The sequence below is a fragment of the Rhineura floridana genome, chromosome 5, assembly GCF_030035675.1.
Source record: "Rhineura floridana isolate rRhiFlo1 chromosome 5, rRhiFlo1.hap2, whole genome shotgun sequence".
Lineage (NCBI taxonomy): Eukaryota > Metazoa > Chordata > Lepidosauria > Squamata > Rhineuridae > Rhineura > Rhineura floridana.
This window is the reverse complement of record NC_084484.1, coordinates 176,398,209-176,410,872: the sequence shown is the minus strand read 5'-3', so window position 1 is coordinate 176,410,872 and position 12,664 is coordinate 176,398,209. Positions and strand designations below refer to the sequence as shown.

The window sequence follows — 12,664 nt, the reverse complement described above, 5'->3', positions numbered from 1 at the left end:
TCAATTAATACATCAAAACTAATCTAGCTCGAAGTTCCTGTAGGCCTGCCTGAATAGCCAGGTCTTTAAAGCTCGGCGAAAACTCATCAGGGAGGAGGCATGTCGGAGATCATAGGGGAGAGAATTCCAGAGGGTGGGAGCCACTACCAAGTATGCCCTCTCTCTGGTCCGCACCAGCCGAGCTGTTTTGGCCGGTGGGACCGAGAGGAGATCCTGCGTGGCTGATCTTGTAAGGTGGCTTCATTGGTGATACTGGAGGCGGTCCTTTAGATAAACCGGGCCGAAACTGTATAGGGTTTTAAAGGTCAATATCAACACCTTGAATTGGGCCCGGTAAACCACTGGTAGCCAGTGAAGATCTATCAACACCGGGGTGATATGTTCCCGGCGACAGCTACGCGTAATCAAGTGTGCTGCCGCATTCTGTACCAGCTGAAGTTTCCGGACCGTTTTCAAGGGTAACCCCACGTAGAGCGCATTACAATAGTCTAAGCGAGAGGAGACCAGGGCATGTATCACTCGTGGGAGTAGCTGTACAGGAAGGTAGGGTCGCAGCCTCTGTATCAGATGTAATTGATACCAAGCTGCCCGGCTCACTGCCGAAACCTGAGCCTCCATGGACAGCTGGGAGTCAAGAATGACCCCTAGGCTGCGGGCCTGGTCCTTCAGGGGTAATCTCACCCCGTTAAACACCAAGTCGATGTCTCCCAACCTCCTCTTATCACCCACAAGTAACACCTCGGTCTTGTCGGGATTTAGCTTCAGCCTGTTCTCGCCCATCCATCCACTAACGGACTCCAGGCACTTGGACATGGTCTTCACAGCCAACTCTGGTGAGGACTTAAATGAGAGATAGAGCTGAGTGTCATCCGCATATTGGTGACACTGCAGCCCAAAACTCCTGATGATGGCTCCCAGCGGCTTCACATAGATGTTAAATAGCATGGGGGAGAGGATAGAACCCTGTGGTACTCCGCAATTAAGAGGCCAAGGGTCTGAAACCTCATTCCCCAACGCCACCCGTTGGTACCTGCCTGAGAGATAGGAATGGAACCACCGCAAAACAGTGCCCCCCATTCCCAATCCCTCTAGGCGGTTTAACAAGATACCGTGGTCAACGGTATCAAAAGCCGCTGAGAGATCCAGGAGGACGAGGAAGGTATATTCTCCCCTATCCAACGCCCTCCTCATATCATCTACCAGGGCGACCAAGGCTGTTTCAGTTCCATGTCCAGTCCTGAAGCCCGATTGGAATGGATCTAAATAATCCGCTTCATCCAAGTGCGTCTGTAGTTGTTTAGCCACCACTCGCTCTATCACCTTGCCCAAGAATGGTAAATTAGAGACTGGGCGAAAGTTATTCAACTCTTGGGGATCCAAGGAGGGCTTTTTCAAGATGGGCCTTATCACTGCCTCCTTGAGGGCTGATGGCATTGCACCCTCTTCCAAGGATGCATTTACCACTGCCTTGATCCCTTCGCCCAGTTTCTCCTTGCAGCTCACAATGAGCCACGAGGGGCAAGGATTGAGCAGACAAGTGGTTGGCTTCACAGTAGAGAACACCTTGTCTACTTCCTCAGCGAGAAGAGGCTGAAACCAATCCCACCGGACCGGAATGCAACTGGCCGATTCTGGCCCACTTCTTGTACCCACGGCGTGCGGAATCGTGCACTTCAGGCGCTCGATTTTATCGGCAAAGTGCTTAGCAAATATGTCACAGGAGGCTTTAGAATGTTCCATGGGTTCCTGCGCAACTGGACCGACCAGGCTTCGGACCACTTGGAACAACCTCCTGGGACAACACTCTGCCGACGCAACAGAGGCAGCAAAGAAATCCCTCTTTGTTGCCACATGGTAGGCCGCTATTGCTACTCTAACCAGTGTCTGATCGTCTTCAGTGCGAGATTTCCGCCACCGGCGCTCTAGTCGTCTCACCTCCTGTCTCAGGCCCCACAACCGAGGTGTGTACCTGTAGAGTGCAGCACCAATTTACCAGTATAACCAGTAGAGTCCAGTAGCGTTTTAGCTTGCTTATCAGTGCCAGTCGCCGACCGAAATAATAGACCATCAGCCAAGTCTTTAAGAAAACAAAACTTTACTGTTTTCACACCGTGCTCCGTCTCTTGCTCACCAACCAACTCTATAATGCTTTCCTATTACCCCCACACCTCTGTGTGCTCATTGAAGCCTTTTTATTGCTGCTTCACTTATCCGTTACAGCTGCAGCCTGACCTTGGGCGTTTCTGCCAAGTGCTGTCAATTACCGGCTTCACTGTGTCTTTAACTCCTAACGGTCTTGTCTGGAACTGGCTGTGTTGCCCACCTAAGCCTGACAGCCCCCACCTTCCAGACAGACGTTTCAAGTTACAATTTTACATTTTTTTTTCACAGTACAATTATACATTTCCTTTGTTACATACATTTGCTTTTTACTTTGTACAGTCTTCAGGCATTTTTCACTTTTCTACATTCTTTACACATTTAACACATATATGCACAGTCACTGTCACCTTCTTGAGCATACTTTGCCATTCGTTCTCTTATGCTATTTATGAACAGAGTATCACTGTCTGTTATTACTTTGCACTGTTTGTTTTCCTCATTGTTTGTCTCACCCTGTACGGCTGATATTTGGAAACGTTCTGGAGGTTTCCCTTTGTTTTGTCTTGTTGACCTCCTTAATGTTTCTGTTTCTTGTTCCTGTTCTGTATCTATGTCTGTGCTTGATGCACTGCTACGGGAATCAGAGCTGCTTGTCTCTATCTCCTGTTTTGTTTCTTCCCTTTCCTGTTTTATTTGTTGAGCAGGCTCTGTTGCATTTATGCCATTTGTGTCACTGCAATCTATTTTTACATATGTTTTGTGGTTCTCTGAGTCTTGTTCTTGTGTTCTAACACTCCTGCTGAGTGTTACACTACCATCCTGTGGAACCCACACGCGGTAATTTACATTCTGATACCCCAACACATATCCTTTCTTCGCTCTGGGAGCCAATTTTCCCTTTCTCTTTCCCTTGGGAGCATGCACCCAGCATGGGGAACCAAATCTCAGTATGTGTAGTAGTCTGGGCTTTCTTTTGTACAACAGTTCATATGGTGACATGGCAATAGTTCTGTGCAGTACTCTGTTTTGAATATAAGCAGCATACATTAAACTTTCTCCCCAGAAAGAATGATCAAGGCCTGAATCCTTTAACATTGCTCTCATTGCATCCTGCAATGTTTTGTTTTTCCTTTCTGCTGTCCCGTTCTGATGTGGAGAAAACGGGGCGGTTACAGCATGATTTATTCCTTTCTTTTCAAAATATTCTTCCAGGGACTTTCCTGTGAACTCCCCGCCCTGGTCAGATCTAATCTGTTGCACCTGTGCACCATGCTGCACTTCTACTCTGTTTAGAAAACGTTTTAATTGCTCTGCAGCCTCATCTTTTGTTTTCAATAACTTTACATGACAAAATCTTGAAAAATCGTCAACAATCACGAGAAAATATTTAGCACCACCTTTTGTTTTGGGAAATGGTCCCGCTAAATCAACATGTATTGTCTGATAAGGCTTATCTGTATTTCTTTCAGCTACTTTGTTAATTGGAGCTACAGTGGCCTTTGTCTGCTGACATACTTCACACTGCATGTATTGCTTGCAGTCTTTTAGTTGTACATCAGCACTGAATTGCTCTGCCTTTTTCACAGTCTCATAATTTACATGCCCCAGCCTTCGGTGCCATTCATGGATACATCTATCATGTGTTTTCTTATGCGTTACTAGTGAGGCTTGTACTGCAGGGTTTACATTTACATAGAACATGCCTTCCTCACAATATCCTTTTAGGCACACCTTTCCCCTTTTCATTATTTCACATTTCTTGTTACTAAATAACACACTATAATTCATTTGCAATAGTTTTGAAACTGACAGATTGTTGTTAGTTAAATTAGGCACAAATAAAACATTTGTCATTATTGTTTGTAAAGTACATAACTGTACAGTACCCTTACCCATCACCTGTTGTTTAGTGCCATCAGCTAAACTCACGTCTTCATTAGCCGGCACCATTGTTTTAAATAGACTTTTATCTTTTATTAGTGAATGGGTGGAACCTGAGTCCAGGACCCACAAACTATTGTCTCTGTTAACAAAGTCTTTTTCATTCTTTGTCTTTGCACTCACCAACTGCACGTGTGAGGGTTTTCTTCCGTCCCTCCTCCTCCTCAGTAAGTCACAGTCCCGCCTTAAATGATGCAAGGAGCCACAGTTGTAACAAGCTTTAGTCCCAAAAGCCTTTATCTCAGTCTTTTCTTTTCTTTCACTCCTTTCGTTCCATCCCTCTTGCCTTTGTTTTGTTTCTTTTCTTCTCTCCCACTCTTGCTTTAGTTTGTCTGCAACATATCGAAACGAAAGTCCAGAATCGGGCATCGCTTCAAGTGCGCTGATAACAGGATTCCAAGAGTCATTAAGTGTTGAAAGAGTGATATAGATCTGCTGTGTTTCAGAGTGTTCTACTCCCCTTTCTTGTAATTCTACAAACAGGCTTGTAATGTTCATTAAGTGTTCTGACATAGTTACTTCGTCAGTTAGCCGCATTCTGTATAGTTTTCTCGCAAGACTTATTCTACTGCTAGCTGTTTCTTGAACATAATATGCTCTTAAAGCAGTCCACATTTCTTTAGCAGTCTCTTTACCTCTTAGAAGCAGCAGTTGCGAGTCTCCAACAGCCAAGATAATTAATGACTTCGCTCTTTCATCCAAGCATAGCCATTCAGCAGGTGGTGGAACGGAGGGGGGTTGTTGGTCAATTACCTGCCATAATTCTTCTCTGTTTAGATAGGCTTGCATCCGCAGCCGCCAGCATGAGTAATTTCGTTCAGAGAGACGTTCCAGTGGAATGCCAGCCAAAGTTACTCCAGTCATTCTTGCAGACCTCTTATCACTTTGGTTTCCAGGCAACACAATCCTCTGCCGCTGCTTTGCCGCTCTCCCACAGCTCACCAGCTCTCCGGCTCAGCTCCCTTTGGTTGTCCGGTGTAGCTCAAGCTTGCTTTACTGGTAGCAAACTGGTTTTTTACTGGTATGGAGCTGGGCCCATAACCCTTGTAGAGTGCAGCACCAATTTACCAGTATAACCAGTAGAGTCCAGTAGCGTTTTAGCTTGCTTATCAGTGCCAGTCGCCGACCGAAATAATAGACCATCAGCCAAGTCTTTAAGAAAACAAAACTTTACTGGTTTCACACCGTGCTCCGTCTCTTGCTCACCAACCAACTCTATAATGCTTTCCTATTACCCCCACACCTCTGTGTGCTCATTGAAGCCTTTTTATTGCTGCTTCACTGATCCGTTACAGCTGCAGCCTGACCTTGGGCGTTTCTGCCAAGTGCTGTCCATTACCGGCTTCACTGTGTCTTTAACTCCTAACAGTCTTGTCTGGAACTGGCTGTGTTGCCCACCTAAGCCTGACAGTACCAAGGTGCTGTCTGAGTTCTATTCAGGGGGAGAGGACGTTTTGGAGCCACTCGGTCTACCGCCCTGGTGATCTCCCTATTCCAATCCCCCACCAGGGTTTCAACCGAGTGACCTTCCGACAGCTCCAAATCTCCCAGCGCATTCAGGAATCCTTTAGATTCCATCAGGCGTCTGGGGCGGACCATCTTAATAGGTCCTCAACCCTTGCGGAGGGTGAGTGGCATTGAGAGGCCTATATTTACCAGATAGTGGTCTGACCATGACACGGGGCTAGAAGAAACAGTCCCCATTTTCAGAGCACTACCCTCCCCTACCGAGACAAACACAAGGTCAAGAGCATGACCGGCTACATGGGTGGGCCCTATATTACTAAGGTGCAGTTCCTAAGAAGTCATGGTTTCAATGAAATCCCGAGGGGCTCCCATGAGAGTGGTCTCAGCATGCACGTTGAAATCCCCCAAAACTAATAGGTTGGGGGAGAACAATCGCACAGCCGAGACCACCTCGAGCACCTCGGTCAGGGAGTCTGCTGTGCAGCAGGGTGGGCGGTACACAAGTAGAATCCCTAAACTGCCCTTTGGGCCCAACCTCCAGTACATGCAGTCGACAAACTTGGTCTCGTGGAGAGGAGGTCTGGCAAAAATCAAGGACTCCCGATAGATAACTGCCACCCCCCCCTCCCCGCCTACCAATCCTCGGCTGCTGTGCATATCAGAACCCAGCTGGACACATGGCCTCAAGTATGGGAGCTGAGGCCTCGTCCAGCCAGGTTTCCGTAATACATACCAGGTCTGCGTCCTCATCCAAGATCATATCGTGGATGAGAGATGTCTTCTGTACCACAGACCTGGCATTACATAACAGCAGTCGAAGGTTGGATGGAGTCCTGGTTTACCATTGCCTTCCTCTGAGGCTTGAGAGGCAGTGACTGGCCCAAGGACACCCAGTGAGCTTCATGGCTATGTGGGGATTCGAACCCTAGTCTTCCAGGTTGTAGTCCAGCACCTTAACCACTACACCACACTGGCTCTCATTCCCTGAATACGTGGAATAAATTGATAAGGTTATTTAGCACACCTGTTTTGTTTTAAATAAATAAGATGAAAAAATCTTTGATCGTGTACATGGAATTATGTTTTTACCCGTGCCCGACTGTAGATTATAGCTCGTAGATTAATTTTGCTTGGTTCTGTTTGTCCTTTTCTTTCCTTTGCTAATGTTTTTCTTTTCTTTTTAAACATTTAGTTTGTTACGAATTGTAATGTTGAAATAACAAAATAAAAGAATATGATTGGAAAGAAAAGCAATCCCACAGGTACAAAATTATTTTCTCTTCCCTCCCCCTCTGCTCCTCATAGGAGGAGGGAAGCAGGATAAGATTTGTTAATGAAATCGAACACGTTAGCCTTCCATCAAAATATTGTGGTGTATCTTTGCCTAGTAGCAGGAGAACTTCAGGGTTCCATCTAGCTACCTATGCCCTTCTTCACAATATTTAGTTGACTTTCATTTGTAGTATTTTACTTCCTGACGTTTAGACAATATATTGTTTAGGTGTTTGCTGTGGGTTATTTTAATGAGTTTTCCTTGTACTTTTGTAGCTGTTTTTTAAGTGTAATATCTTGATGTTAAAGAGGGCACTCTGTTTAGTTGTTAGCTGTGCTTTATAGAATGTAGAAATTCCCTGATTTTTTGTATTTGTTTTCTATTTATGATGCTTCAACCTATGCTGTAAACTGCTTAAGTTTTGTTTAAATATAAGCAGTATATAAATTGTCTAAATAAATAAATAAATACAAAATGCTGTATAAGCCATAAGGCACAGGCAATTCCATTCTTCTCTTCCTCCTCTGTTTTCTTTTCCTTCCTTTTTTTCTGTCTGCCACTGAGGGTGCTTCCTGATTACATGTTTGTTGAGCATTCATCCTGATTTGCTTGCAGAGAGATTAAATTATGTTGTGTCAAACCAAGTGTTATCCCACACTTCCCATTGCGTTTTCTTACTGCAAAAAAAAGCAGTCTTTTGGGGAAACAGATATATTGCACAAGACCTCCTAATCAACTCTAATTGCATAACCTATATTTGCTGATATGTGATTGAATCTCACATATAGTGATAGTCTGGAAGTGTCCTGAACCATATAGGTATATTGAGCATGCTCAGTCCTCACTGGGCTGTTGTGTTTGGTGGGGAGGGGTTACTTCCCTTCTACAAATCTCACAGTTAAGCTGAGCATGCTGATAATGCTCTCCTGTGTCTCAGAGGCCCCACCCTGGCTCTGATCCTGTTGGCACTCTTCACATGACATGTTTTTAGATGGAGTGGTAAAGAGGTTAGAAGTGTCATGTACTGAGTGTTGGATTAATACTGGGAGACATGGGTTCAGATCCTCACTCAGCCATGAAACTTGCTAGGTTATCTTGGGCTAAGCGCCATCTCTCAGTCTAAATTGTTTGCATATGCTTGCTTATTATTAAAAAGGGCAAAGAGTAAGTAGTAGTTATTATAAAGCATATAAAGGCCTGAGTTTTCTTTTTCTTCTTCAATTTGTTCTCTTCCAGGTATGCTTTTCCATATTGACTCCAATAGCTAAGGAAATCCTGATAAGCACAAACTGCTATGGAACCCCCAGTTCATTGCATAGGATTCTGGCACATATTATAAGGTTTGTGGGATCTACTCTTATTTTTTACTAGAACTTTAACAGCTACTAACCAAAGCCAGGTGTAAAATTATGGCTCAGCGTGGAGCCAGTTAGCTTCTGCACCCCATGAGTTTTATACACTAGGAAACATGAATATATATATAAGTACAATCTACACCTGTGTCACCACTGACCAAGGATTCCAACAGACTAATTTACAATAAGTGTTGGGGGAGGAGGAGAAACCATTTTTGTTGCTGCTGTTGTTATATAATTGGAAATTAAATAATTGAGAATTAAGAAACTTTTGCACATCCACTGAAAATAATCCAGCGATCTACCAGTACATCCTGATCTATTTTCCCTCTGCCTCTGTTTTTATTTTTTGGCATGCTCACAGTTTTTTCCCATTACACAGTTGGTAAATTACTGGGTTAGAGCATGTCAGCTGTTCAAAAAGCACTGGCCGGTGTTTGATTTTTCAATGAGCTGAGGTACCTTTCACACAGTACAGAAAAGAGGTTCTTCATCCATGCTCATAGGTAAAACAGGCAACTGGCCAAAAGGGTGTGCTAACAACAGGCGTTGTCAGGACTTTTGAAATCAAAGTCAAGTGCAAAAATAGTAGTTTGTGAGGATGGAAACAGGCACAAAAATGATGGCTTAGCCAGGGATCAGGAAACTTCTAGTCTACAAGATGAGTTTCATCCTTCCCCACCTCCATGGGCCATTTTGATAGGTGGGCGAGATCGCATACCTGCCAGTCACCTGATACCATGACATCAAATGACAGCTTCAAAGGGATTCATTGAATGTGCATCTTCAAAGGCAAGCCCCTCTGGCTGTACTAGGGAGTTTTCAATGGGGAGCTTTAGTGTAGCCAATCCCAGTCCTTAATCCTAAAAGTTTGGAGAAAATTACCAACATTTTGGTGGGGTGGGAGACAGAAGATATAGGGAAAGTTGTAACTGCAGTAGTCTATTTTTATAATAAACTTCAACAAGCTAAAGAACAGTCACACACTAAACTTAAAAATTCTGAGAGTAAGTTCTTTTTCCTGAGGATTTAAAAAAAACAACCCTGCAAATTGCTGCGGAAATGTGGAGAACTGAATTTAAGATTGGGAAAATGGGAAACGGAGAGAACCGAAAATGACCAATCTTTCCATCCTTTGCGAGGGCTCACCATCGATTCGAATAATGGTATTATGATACTGGCAGTTTTCTTTTCAGTCCTATTGCTAATGTTCCCTCATGTGGCATTTGTCCTTTTCACACCTGTCACACACTGGGTGGGCATTTTCATCAAGGTATCCACTATGATCCCAAAGTCTAGTTCCTAGTCAGTTGCCTCCAGTTCAGTTGCCATAAGCTCATACTGGAAATTGGGGGGTTTGCCCCGATATACATCATTTTACACTTGCTTACATTGAATGGCCTTTTCTATTTTACTTCCCATTCACCCAGTTTGGTGAAGAATCCTTTTGTGACTTTTCGCATTCCAATTTTGTTTTAAACACCTTGACCAATTTGCTGTCACCAGCAAAGAAAGAAACTTCACTGCTTGCCTCCAAACTCCAGGTGGTTTATGAACAAGTTTAAAAGTGCAGGTGCAAATGCTAATTCTTGGGGGAGGTGCTTTCTACATTCCTTCATTGGGAGAATGGTGCCTTCTACCAACTCCGGTTGGTGGCCCAGCTATGCCCCTATCTGGACAGGGATAACCTGGCTTCAGTTGTCCATGCTCTGGTAACCTGCAAGTTAGATTACTGCAATGTGCTTTACGTGGGGCTGCCTTTGAAGACAGTTTGGAAACTGCAGCTTGTGCAAAATGCAGTGGCCAGATTGATAACAGGAACCAGACAGTTGGAACATATAAAACCGATTCTGGCCCACTTGCATTGGCTGCCTGTATGTTTCCGAGCCCAATTCAAGGTGCTGGTTTTAACCTATAAAGCCTTACACAGCTTGGGACCACAATACCTGATGAAACGCCTCTCCCGACACGAACCCACCCGTACACTACGCTCCACATCAAATGTCCTCCTCCGGGTGCCTACTCTGAGGGAAGCTGGGAGTCTGGCAACAAGGGAGAGGGCCTTCTCAGTGGTGGCCCCCAAATTATGGAATGATCTTTTTGATGAGGTGTTCCTGGCGCCGAAAAAAACCCAGTGTTGGCGCCAGGTTAAGACTGTTCTCTTCTCCCAGGCATTTTTAACAGCATTTAAATAGCACGTTTTTAACTTGCCAATCAGCTTTTATGGGTTGTAATTTGGTATGGTTTTAAATTTGTATACTTATTTTTAATGTTTTTAACTGTAAATTGCCCAGAGAGCTTCGGCTATGAGGCGGTATATAAATGCAATAAATAAATAAACCCAGACTTTGTACAGATCATATAATGAAAAAGGCAAAGGAGTCAAAAAGTATTTATCAATACATTTATTTTCTTTTCAGATTAATTTAATCCTGGTTATTTTTATTAACATTTGTTGAGGAGATATTTGAGGAGAAAGTGTGTGTGGCTTCTACCTCTTCTGGTTCTCTCTCTATCCTCCTTCTCCCTTCTCAAGAAACAGTAGACAAGTAGTGCAATAGTACAATTGTTTAGCATTTCTTTTCAAGGTTCCTTAAAGAGTCTTGCCTTGGTTCAGAAGGGGTCCCTGCTGTCACAGCTGCTTCTCTGCTGGGAGAAACTGTGTGTGGCCTCCACCTCCCCTTACAGCCACCCCTTTCCTCCAAGTTTTCCACTATTTGGAGCATTGGTTCAGAAGGTTTCCATGCTGTCGCACTTGGCTATTTATTGATTGGTTTATGGCCTCCACCACCCCTTACAGCCACCCCTATCCACCAATTCTTCAGAAGATTTCTCATAATGTCATATATACAAAGTTTGCTCAGTCATTTCTCAACTGACAGCATTACCAAGGCTGTCATCTGAAACAGTGTTCCTCGAGAATGTCTTCATCCTCTTCAGAGCTTCATCCTCTTCATCCTCTTCTGCTTCTGCTGTTGTCATAGGTATAGTCATGAGGATTCTGAGTAACATTTGCTCCAATGCTGGCTCCAGATTGTTCTCCAAAAGAAGGTATAGGAGCATGGAAACATCCCTACATTTGTACAGTTCTGTTGTCTGGTGTAGGAGGAAGAGCTCTGTCTTCAACCAATCTTTCTCCAGCAATAAATGCCTGCTGTGGAAATCTTTGGCTGTGTGTTGGAATCAAAGTCCCCTGTATCGGTGATGAACTTGAAAGATGACTGGTGAATACAAATTGTTCATTGGCATGTGCGATGATGATATCACAGGTTTCCGATGCCACGCAATGCAGGATCACCTTTGATTTGTTTCAGGGAAGGTGAGATTCCGACTTCCGGGAAGGGTGACTTAGCCTGTGCCTGCTTTTGAGACGGGCTCCTGCCTCAAAAGAAGCTTATTCAGATATATCAGTCAGATTTTTTCTTTTTTTGACTGATTAAACTTCTCCCGGGTAGGGAGAAACGAAGAGATTAACCTCAAAGCCTATTTTTGTTGGGACGACCAGATCTCATTAATTTATGGGACGAGGTCCAGCCGACGAAGGTGGGACGGATTTTTAACAACAAGCTCTATCTGGAAAAGCGAACGTTCATCTTATCTTCTAAGAGAGAACGCACTAACAGGCAAGCACCCTTCTTTCTATATTTTTCTTTTACTTGACTTAAATTGTTGCTGTTTAAAAGAGATTTGCCAGATTGATCGGTTTTTGACATCTCACTGGGGAGCCATAACTTCTCTCTGCTACTCACTAATTAATAGCTTATCTCTGTTTTTGTTGCAAAAAGCTGTCCTGGATTTGCATTCTAAAGATATACACAGAAGAGGGATTTCTATTCCAGATTTTTATTTTGAAGAATATTATATTGTCTGAGACTACTCTCTTTTTGGTCTATTTTATTTTGACGAATCTGTTTTCTGACGACCGCCATTAATTGTTTCGATCCTGGGAACTGCATTTTGTTTACTTAAGCATGGAGAGATAAGGCTGTCTGCTTTGTTTATACTGTGATGTCACCAAGTTTGGAGTATTAACCCAATTGTTGCTGAAATAAGAAGTGGTTTTCCTATATTTTTCTTTCAAAATGGCAATTAAGAAAGTGGCTGAGAAGCTGGAAATAACTATGTTTCAGAAAATAATGGATGAGATTGAGATAACGAAACAAAACCTGCGACAGGGTTGTAAGGAGCTGAAAATTGAATTGAGTAAAATGAAGCAGGAGATTAAAGATATAGGGGTCCCTGTGAGAGAGGTGACCCTGGAAGGGGTCCCTGTGAGAGAGGAGACCCCGGAGATTGGAACAAACGTGGAACAGGAAAAAGATTTGGAGTCTATGGACTTTAGAAACAAAATTTATTGTTTGGAGACACAGGAGATTAAAGACATAGGGGTCCTTGTGAGAGAGGAGACCCTGGAGACTGGAACAGGGGTCCCTGTGAGAGAGGAGACCCTGGAGACTGGAACAGGGGTCCCTGTGAGAGAGGAGATCCCGGAGATTGGAACAAACGTGGAACAGGAACAAGATTT

The 12,664-nt window shown here is 43.9% G+C and overlaps 1 protein-coding gene across 3 annotated transcripts in view; it reads left to right on the top strand.

Annotated features, from left to right (window-relative positions):
• The window catches only part of DDIAS (DNA damage induced apoptosis suppressor), a 49,163-nt gene that overhangs the window by 1,907 nt on the left and 34,592 nt on the right, over positions 1–12,664 (top strand). For all 3 annotated transcript variants that reach the window (XM_061628947.1, XM_061628949.1, XM_061628950.1), the window contains exon 2: positions 8,021–8,124. The gene's annotated coding sequence lies outside the window, so the exon portion shown is untranslated. The remainder of the gene's footprint in view (positions 1–8,020; positions 8,125–12,664) is intronic.